Here is a 6497-nt window from a genome sequence, read left to right as displayed (position 1 = left end):
ATTAACTCATCAATTTCGATGCAGGAGAAATGAAACTTACGGAGTCTGGTTTCTACACAACTTTAATGCACCTTCCACTGTAACACAGGTAAACAATGATCTTGCATCAAAAGAAACCATGAGTAAATTTCTAGTAGAAATGCTTTTAACTTTTTTTATAAACTCTGTTGGAATTTTTATGGTGAAAATATTATTATCTAATAAAGATGAAAATCTAGAAACTAAACATTTACTTAACGGGTACGAGGCAGTGCCTAAATTTGATACAATAAGGCAGAAAGGAATACCACATTTATGAATTTTGGGAGAGTATATAAGCTGGCACAAAGCCTGACATCGTGTTGAGAGGGAGAGACAAATATAAACAAAAAGGTTATAAGGTATTTTCGTGCTGTACAGGTTAGCACACTCGGCGCGTATTCGAGAGGTCCTGGTTCGAGTTCCGTGAAGGCCATTGCTCATTTTTGACGTCTCCAAGCATTTAAAAAAAAAAAAAAAAAAAAAAAATATGTCTCTGCAAGGTAACTAATTTAATTATATTCATAAAATATGGTACACGGAAGATAAAATAAGGTGTTCTCAACGTTCAGATAAAATTATTTCTTTATTCCACAGCGGTCGAGTGGTAAAATCATAAAACATTGGTAGTTTAATCCAGGTTCAAATCCCCACGAATAGTCTGGTTGCATGGGAGATTTCGGGGCTTTTCCCATGTGTAACAGGAATACGAGCCAATTTTTATTAGAAAGTCCTCCATGGAGACATGCCTTTGCTTAGGCAAATAGTTCTCATTTTTTTGGTCGTGCTCCGTATAATCCAGTCCGAAATTACTTTCCTATTTTCATTCCTAATCCGTTTTCTTGACCGTCTAGATAGAATCCACAAATATTCTTTTTTCTAGAGATAACATTTCAAAATGATGGAATTGTTACTTAGGGACTAAAGTATCCTATATTTTAGCTAAATTTTTATCCCACATTTGGCTGCTTCGAAGAAAAGGGAGGGGAAAAGGTAGCTTCCTTCACAAGGCCTCGTAGTAACAGAATTTTCCGTTTATATTGCTCTTCAGAGCTTCAGTACAGAAGAAGATCTAACGTCAGGAATTTACTCAAAGTCCTAAATAAAATGAGCTTCGCTAATGCATCGTTATATGACTGAATCTCAATATAAGAGGAAAACTGAAGCAGAAATTAGCTAATTAATGTAACTCGCTTTCCTTCTGAAATGCTAATTTCACGGAAAAACTTGCTAGACAAATTGCTATTTCGAAACTTTATCTTTTCAGAAAGAGTGATATTATGGACTGTAGCCAACCGATTAAGAAGGTTTAAAATAAATTAGAAACCGAAATAATGAAACAGTTTCATCTGGCCGCGAAGAATACTGTTCAAAATCCCTCTGCTGTAGTACACTTTGTTAAAATTAATTTAGTTACCTTTCAATTATTTTTTAATTTTATTTTATTTTTAGAAATATGTTAGTTGAATTAAATTTATTATTATTCTAAATATTATTAAATTATATCAGATTATAAATAGTTATCTTTTATTATTTTATTCAAATAAATTGTTTAATGTTTTATTAGTTATTTAACGTATTATTATTCTGTTGTTTTGTTTCTTTTCGGTTTTCCTGACAGTCTTTCGCAAAACTCCAACACTTCTAATTTTAGAAACTGAACCCCGACTAGAATTGCGATTTCGCCCAAAACTGGGAAGTAACGATGTAACGAAGTTGGATTTAAGTAGGATTCTGCTGAATTCCTCCTCCCTGTCGCTTGTATATTTGCTCTACTAAAGAGTAACGTAGCTTTTAGTAATCAGTGTCATCGTGAGTAATTCAATATAAAGTGAGTATCGTCAGTGATTATGGTAATCAGTCTTATAGTGAATAAATATCGTAAGCGATTAAAAGCAATCGCGTAGCTAGAGCTTTTTGAGTTTGCCGCCTAAGGCGGTTCTTGAATTTCTTGATATACAGACAGATAACTACGAAAAAATATCAAAACAACGTATAGAGAAACAGATTTAAATTTTATTTTTGAAGAAAAACATTAATTCCAACATTTTAAAATTATATTATTATGTTGGTTGTTTCTTGTTCGTACAACCATTGCTGACATTGAAGATGTCTGTTTGATTGCTTCAGTTGCTATTATTTAGACAGTAGAGGAAGATTTCTTAAATGCAAAAATACATTTGTAGTTCTTAACTTATTATTATTTAGACAACGTTTACAGCGATTTTCAGGAAAGTTCGTATTAATATATATTTCAAATGCTATTATTACCTCATTTGAGAAAGTTAGTAGAATTGTAGTTGAATGAAGTAACTTAGAAACATTTAAAAAGGAATCTTGAAAAAAATTTTTAAAAGGAACATCAAATATGAATCATGAAAAAATTGAAATTGGAAAACTTTATAAATGAAAAATTAATCAACAAACCAAGTAATTATCGTCCTTAATCGAAAATTGGTTGACTTTTCAAGGGGAACAAACCAACCCCCGATCAATTAATAATAATTAATAAATGCGAAGGTGTTTCGTCTTTTACTCAAGTTAGAATTATAATGTCAAACTACTAAGCTGAGGTTAAGCCAATCTAATTGGCTTAAACTCAATTTACCAGTTTGGCATCATAATTCTTACTTGAGTAAAAGACGAAACACCTTCGCATTTATTAATTATTATTAATTGATCGGGGGTTGGTTTGGTCCCCTTGAAAAGTCAACCAATATCCGATCAATGACGATAATTACTTAGTTTGTTGATTAATTTTTCATTTATAAAAGTTTCCAATTTCAATTTTTTCATGATCCATATTTGATGTTCCTTTTAAAAAATTTCCTCAAGATTCATTTTTAAATGTTTCTAAGTTACTTCCTTCAACTACAATTCAACTAACTTTCTCAAAGGAGATAATATACTCAATAATCCATTAATAAATAAATTATTATTTTATTACTTTGCAACTTTTGGGCAAGTATTAGGCAATTTATTACGATTTATTAATATATTTAATTTAAAATGCTGAATATATACTACTAATATTTGAAACTTTGTCTGGAGATTGTATTTTAGAATAAAATGCAAAAATTCAAAAAGACTGCCTTTTCACGTTCCTATTTCGATTTCTCTACCAACAACAGAAATAAAAATCTCAAATGCTTCTTTCCTGATGAGGATTCCTAACTGCTTTATTGTACCTTGCTTATAATTTAAGTAATATTTGTAATTTGCGTTCAAAAAGTTCGATGAAGTGATAAAAAGGTTTGGTTTATTTAATTATGGCAAAGCACAAAGCACGAGGACTCTCCGCCTAAGGGAAGGGATACCTTCGTAGAGGACTTTTTAAGGAAAACTGACACATACGGGTTACACATGAGGAAAACCACCAAAAAGCCCATGCAGTTAAACCATTCGCACGGATTAGAGCCCCGGACCGAAGTACCAGTGTTCAACAATTTTACCGCTCAGCCGCTGGTGGGATAATGTAAAAACGGTATGACAAATGTATGTAGCTGTGGGCCCACCTCCTTGAACACTAATAATTCGGTCTGAGGTTCGAATCCCGCGAACGGGCTGGCTGTATGAGCGTTTTCGGGGTTTTCCCCATGTGTAATGCGCTAATAAGAGCCAGTTTTCCTTAAGAAAGTCCTCCACGAAGGCATCACTCCCTTCCGTGTAGTACCTTAGAGCGGAGCACGTAAATAATAATAATAAATAAATGTAGCTGTTGAAATCACGTGGTGATTATTTCAAATACTTCAACCAGAGTAAAAACAACTTCTCTTCTCAATTTGGCAATTTAGAATCTAATTATTCTTCGCCTGCCTCTTCAAACCATGGAGGTAGGAAGTTAGATGGAGTGGACCTAAATCGGTTTCCCCCATACCCAGCTTTGAAGCACTGGCGATTCCTTCTTTGGTGACCAAAACATTGGGTAATTTACCATTAAGTTCAATGGGTTTTGACACGATCGGATGTAAATATTTTGTAATTACGTCGTAATTCATAATCAAAATCGCTGTCATAAATATGCATATAAATGTATATATTTTCTTTTTCTACAATACTTCAGAGTCCTAAGTATATGAAAAGAATACACTTTTAAACAACATTTCATTCTGAACGGAATTAAATGCTATACTTTTCACAGAAGAGTTTGCTCAGAATGGTTTAATTTGAATGAAATCTTTTCACAAGTTTTCGTTAATTACATTAGAAATAAATTTTAAGGCGATTTGATTTTATTCGGTTAAGGATTACAAAAATTAAGATCAAAGTTTATTGTATTATTAATATTAAAATTATGCATTTTTTCTATTTATAGAGTTTCTTCCTAAAATACTTTCTCAAATATGACATGATTTATTAGCTTCTGAGGCATCTTTTAAATTGAAAAATATAAGTCAGTTTATAATTAATGCTCTATTCGGTCCATTTCAAATTAGAGCGCCTTTTATTTTAATAACGAAAACTTTCTCTGAATATTTCTGAAAGGGAATAAAATAAGGATTATTTTTAAATATTATTTAAAACTTGTAGCTGAGTTATTCTAAAATGTAAGGGGAATAATTCTTTTAATTATACTTATCAGATTTTTTTACCCTTAATTTCAACAATACATATTCCAAAACTCCTCTTTATTACTTTCTTAAGCACGCATCTCATAGAAATTGCTTTACAATACCTTTTAACAAATTGCTTTCTAGTATGAACAATTCTTGCTTAAATAGTTTTATAATGTATTTGTCAACAGGATGTCAATTTATGTTTACAATTCAATGTTAAGGCTATTATATATTTAGGTAATATTTATAATTATTATAAATTTAGATACACTTAATAATTAGATTTCTTCACAGCAACTTTTCAGAGTTGTTTAAGAATGAATAAATCCTTCATTTTAAATACATTTATAAATAATTTAACAAATATTTATGTATTTTGTTAAACTCAGATACGTGCTTTTTTTAAGCACATGCATAAATACCCATACGTATTTCATATTTTTCATTTCCAGCATATGTATATCTTTAATTTCTGTGCATTCACTATATTTTTCGAGTAAAGTAATTTACACCAATTTTAAAAAGTTATTGTTACAATAATATGTGGATGTGAAAAAAATTCATTTTATTTAAAACATTTAGGCGTTTGGAACATAAAATAAAAGTAGCGAATACTCTATCAAGGGTATCGAAAGATGTATACAATTTTAAAGGTACGGTGAGATATTTTTCATTCTTTAAGCATAACTTTTTTGTTAAAATCTATATTTTTGTAGTTCAACACCTTAGAATTTTATAAAACAAATTCATAATCAAAATCGCTGTTGTTAGTTATCGAAAAATAAGATATAATTTTTGCGCAAATGTCGCAAAACTATACAAATCTATCAAACTAGGAACGTTTCTTTTATGCAAAAGTGTTCCGTTTTTCGATTTGTATGGAACTCTCGTGTGTGGAAATACTATCAGAGCGCTGGCAAGCGAGCTTCTGAATGTAAACAAAACACATCCCATCTGGTGACCGAAGTTTCGGAGCAGTGCTTCACTTCTAATGCTGGTTTGGCCACCCTTTCCTTTCTTACCTCCATGCTTCCAATCAACCTTATAAAATAACGTTTCGCGGGAAAATGCCGCCTCTAAACATAAGCGGTTCGGTACGAACCATCGCTTTGTAGTTGCGCCACTGACTGAAGGGGAAGTATCCACTTTCGAAAACTCGCTGTTCGTTTCTGTAGCAGAGTGGCGCAGTGGAAGCGTGCTGGGCCCATAACCCAGAGGTCCGTGGATCGAAACCACGCTCTGCTAGTAAATTTCTTTTTTTATTATAATCCCGGTATTCAATAGGGTTGAAAGTTTATTTGTAAGAAATATGATTGTTTTCCGCCCGATGAAGAATAAACATTTTATTTGCTTCAATAATTTACTCGATTCATAAACTTTTACAGAATTATAGAATTTCAATTATAGGACGTTTCACATAAATGAATTAATTTGTTATTGTAGATTACTTACTATTTTTCTTATATTTAATAGGAATTTTACCATGAAATCTGTAAAGAAAAAAAATTTCTCACAGGAAAATCTGAAAAATTTATCCAGAAAATTCATGCAAGAAGTTCAGAAACAATTCCTCATATGATATTAAGCATCTCGATGCAAAAATAAACATTTATACTAAAATTCTGATAGTGAATAAAGAGCTTCCGAATATTGTGGGGAAAAAAAAAAAAAAAAAAAAAAGCAGTTTTAAAGTAACTCAAGAACCTTCCAAAATTCAAAGCAGTAAAATTTGTGAAAAAGTATGCGGTTTTGCTACTTTTTCCTCATTTTTGTTTAAATTTGAATTTGGGAAACTCTGTTCGTATTAATATCTAACTTCCAAAATACTCATTTTTATTCTTAAAACTATAATTTGTTTTAGCTGTATAATAAATGATGGTCATGTAAAATAAAGGATCATCACGTTACTTATATGAAAAGAGG

General features: G+C 31.2%; 1 non-coding gene across 1 annotated transcript; it reads left to right on the top strand.

Annotated features, from left to right (window-relative positions):
- The first annotated feature begins 5747 nt into the window (after nucleotides 1-5747).
- TRNAM-CAU (transfer RNA methionine (anticodon CAU)) lies at nucleotides 5748-5819 on the top strand. Its single transcript has one exon. It is a non-coding gene; the product is annotated as a tRNA-Met (tRNA).
- The last annotated feature ends 678 nt before the right edge of the window (nucleotides 5820-6497 follow it).

This window comes from Stegodyphus dumicola, chromosome 8, assembly GCF_044657685.1.
Source record: "Stegodyphus dumicola isolate Sdum_Otavi_A_Nest chromosome 8, ASM4465768v1".
Lineage (NCBI taxonomy): Eukaryota > Metazoa > Arthropoda > Arachnida > Araneae > Eresidae > Stegodyphus > Stegodyphus dumicola.
This window is presented reverse-complemented; position numbering and strand designations above follow the sequence as displayed.